Source organism: Mus caroli, chromosome X (assembly GCF_900094665.2).
Source record: "Mus caroli chromosome X, CAROLI_EIJ_v1.1, whole genome shotgun sequence".
In the NCBI taxonomy this organism is placed as follows: domain Eukaryota; kingdom Metazoa; phylum Chordata; class Mammalia; order Rodentia; family Muridae; genus Mus; species Mus caroli.
Genome location: NC_034589.1, coordinates 144534945 through 144539404, shown reverse-complemented (window position 1 = coordinate 144539404; position 4460 = coordinate 144534945).

Below are 4460 nucleotides of genomic sequence, written 5' to 3'. Positions count from 1 at the left end.
GTAGGGAAGTGGGGGGCGCTATGGGGGACTTTTGGGATAGCATTGGAAATGTAATTGAGGAAAATATGTAATAAAAATATTAAAAATCAAAAAAAGTAAAATAAAATAAACCTATTTTAAAAAACGGGGTACACAGCTAAACAAAGAATTCTCAACTGAGGAATACCGAATGGCTGAGTAGCACCTGAAAAAATGTTCAATATCCTTAGTCATCAGGGCAGTGCAAATCAAAACAACCCTGAGATTCCACATCACACCAGTCAGAATGGCTAAGATAAAAAATTCAGGTGATAGCCGATGCTGGAGAGTATGTGGAGAAAGAGGAACAGTCATCCATTGCTGGTAGAATTACAAGCTGGAACAACCACTCTGGAAATCAGACTGGTGGTTCCTCAGAATATTGCATATAGTACTACTGGAAGATCCAGCAATACCTCTCCTGGGCATATACCCAGAAGATGTTCCAACTTGCAATAAGGATACATGCTCCACTATGTTCATAGCAGCCTTATTTATAATAGCCAGAAGCTGGAAAAAAACCCAGATGTCTCTCAACAGAGGAATGGATAGAGAAAAATGTACATTTATAAAATGGAATACTACTCAGCTATTAAAAACAATGAATTTATGAAATTCTTAAGCAAATGGATGTATCTGGAGGATATCATCCTGAGTGAGGTAACCCAATCATTCACACACAGACACACACACACACATACGCACAGACACATGATATGCACTCACTGATAAGTGGATATTAGTCCAGAAATTTAGAATACCCAAGATACAATTTGCAAAACACATGAAACTCAAGAAGAAGGAAGACCAAAGTGTGGATTCTTTGTTCATTCTTAGAATGGGGAACAAAATACCCATGGAAGGAGTTATAGAGGTAAAGTTTAGAGCAGAGCCTGAAGGAATGACCATCCAGAGACTGCCCCATTTGGGGATCCACCCCATAAACCACAACCAAACCCAGACACTAGGTAGATGCCAAGAGCCTGCTGACAGGAGCCTGATATAGCTGTCTCCTGCGAGGCTCTGCCAGTTCCTGGCAAATACGGAAGTGGATGCTCACAGTCATCCATTGGACAGAGCACAAGGTTCCCAATGAAGGAGCTATAGAAATGCCCAAGGAGCTGAAGGGAACTAAAGCCCCATAGAAGGAACATCAATATCTACTATCCAGTACCCTCAGAGCTCCTTGAAACTATACCACCAATCAAAGAAAACACATGGTAGAACTTGTGGCTCTAGCTATATTTGTAGCACAAGATGGCCTAGTCAGTCATCAATGGGAGAGAGACCCTTGGTTCTGTGAAGGCTCTATGCCCCAATATAGGGGAAGACCAGGACCAGGAATGGGACTGGGTGGGTTAGGGAGCAGGGGGAAGGGGCGAGGGGATAGGGGATTTTCGGAGCGGAAACTAGGAAAGGGGATAACATTTGAAATGTAAATAAAGAAAATATCTAATAAAAAACAAACAAACTAACAAACAAAAAATTAAAGGATAATAGTAAAAAAGGGAAAAAGAACAAAAAGAAAAATGGTGTGCAGATTAGCAATGGGATATTATAGAGGTCCTGGAAGGAAATCTACATATCTACAACAAACTAATTGATCTTAATGTTTTAAGAGAATGTATACTAGAGAAGGTCAGTCTTCTCAGTATACAGTAAAAGGGAAACTAGATATTCACAGGTAGAAAAAAAAAAACAGCCTCTTTGTCAGATATAAAAATCGATTCCAATTGTATTTAAAATCTAAAACTACTACCTTAAACTATAAAACTAGAGAAAAACACTTCATAGCATTAGCTTGGACAAATAATTTAAAAAATAAATAAATAAAGTACAAAAATTAAAGCAAAAATCAGACAAATGGCATTACACCAACCCCAAAGATTGAAGGAAAAAAGTGATGAGATGACCTATAGACTGGTAGAACATATTCAAAAAGTATACATCTGACAGACAAGCGGTTAATATGCAAAATACAAAGAAACCAAAAGATACTGGAGAGTAGAGGTAAAGAACAATGTTGATGAAAATTAATGAGATAAATATAGATGGAGAAAATTTTTTACTGTTAGGGTAACTATATGGATATGAGATATGATCTTGGAAATGTTTTTAAAGCATGAACCCAAAGATTTTATAAATATTTGAAGATATTAGTATGCCTGACTTAATTTAAACATTGTATAGTGGATGCATGGATATCTATATGTCATGGTAACCCATTAATATGTACAGTTTTGTTTTATGTATCAGTTAAAAGTAAACTTTATAAATAAAAATCAAATATATTTATTTCATTAAATTCCTTAATATCATTCAGCACACAGTCTGCTGCAGAACTGTTGGCCATTGGGACCGTCCAATTGCCTGGGAGCTACAACTCATTGTCACAGCCTAAAACTTCAAAAAAGTAATATGTCAGGGAAAAGTTTAAAATCCAAGGTATCTCCTGAGCATTTATTATTTTTGGACCATTACAAAGTCAAAATATCTTAAGCCAAACTATCATAAGTCATGGAAATATGCTCAGAATAGACGTTTTAAATTTTTACTAAGCCCATTTCTTTCAAAGTTATTAATTAGAGGACCAACATACTAGTCACAACAATATCTCTAAGTTTAGGGTTTTGCTTTCATTGCTTTGTTTTATACTGTGTATAAGGGTTTTTCATTCTCTCATTTTAAATTTATTTATTTTTTAGTATATCTTATAAACCCACAATGTATTTTGACTATGTCTAAACCCCCACTCTCCCCATTCAACCCCTCTGAGATCCCTTCTCAACCTTATGTGTCTTTAAAAAGGTTTTATGAAATAGTCCACTGAGTCTAATTAGTGCTGCTCATATCACATGTACATGAGTATGGGGTTATTCACAGAGGACAAGAATAACCTACCAGTAGACACTCAACAAAAGAAGTGAGTATTTCTCCCATAGTCAATTGCCAATAGCTCCTCAGCTAGTGTTGAAGGCTTGTGTGTCCATCTCCCATCCATGCAAAATGTTAACTGACTTGATCGTTTATTGGTCTTATTCAGGTAAACACAGTTGCTGTGAGCTCTTTAGTGCAACAGCCTCATCACAGCTAGAAGACAGTGTTTCATAGCACTGCACTCTGACCTCTGGATCTTAAAATCTTTCCAGTCTGCAATATCCCACAAGGCTAAATATATTCCCGGGTAATACTTTTTAACTTTTCTCACTATTAATATATGAGGTAATAAAACATGCTAACCAGCGTATTTTAACCAGAATCATGTTGTACATTGCAAATGTAACTTTCACTATTTCATGAAATAAAATACATATAAATTATCCAGATATCCCTGTATTACTACAATCACTATTCTTTCTCTAAGATTCTCTTTTTTCAACTGTCTATTATCTTTATATTTTTATATTAACCTTGATTCTTTTCTTTCTAAGACAAGTATTTGAGCTATAAATTCCTTTCTAAATGTTCATCTATATGTCACAGAAGTTAATGTGTTTTATTTTTGTTATAGCTGTTTGACTTGGTTTATAAGTCTTTCATTGACCATGAATCACTTACAGGGATATTTAAAATCTGATGTATATGAAGTCTTTAACTATAATTTTATTAGTCCTCATAACATTGTGGTTAGTCTTACTTTAAGGATTAGTAGATATATTTTAATAGTATTCTGTATAGCTATAAGATACAGATTTGTGTGTAGGATTTCACATGCATCTATTAGGTTGAGACCAATAATAATATCCACACTTCCAATTTCATAAGTTATTGTGTGCTTAATCCATTATTAGAAATTGTACGTATGGGTTCCGGAACTCCGCAGAAAGTAGTCTGCACAGGCGAGAGTGTGGACTACAGAAGCTGACAGCTTCTGGGACAGGTGAGAGCCACAGAGCTTCTGAGGCAGCACCATTTTAGGGCTCCAGACATCCAGCCACCTTCCTGGACAGAGGACAGGTGTCCACCCAGCCTGGAAGGCCTTTGCATTAGGATCTGCGGAGCCATCTTGGTTCCGGGACTCCCCAGAAAGTAGTCTGCACAGGTGAGAGTGTGGACTACTGAAACTAATAGCTTTTGTGACAGGCCAAAGCAACACAGCTTCTGGGAAAGGTCCTGTTTTGGGCCTTCATCTTCGGCCAGGAGGAGGTCCAAACGCCAGATAACTGTGCACCTTCCCTGTAAGAGGAGAGCTTGCTTATAGAGACTGCTCTGACCACTGAAACTCAGAGGAGAGAGCTAAACTCCCATGTCTGCTGATAGAGGGTAACAGAATTAACAGAGGAAAACTCTCTAAACAGAGACAACTATAACAACTAACTCCAGAGATTACCAGATGGTGAAAGGTAAATATAAGAATCTTACTAACAGAAACCAAGACCACACACATCATCAGAACCCAGCATTCTCACTAAGCCCAGTCTAGGGGGCACCCCAACACACCC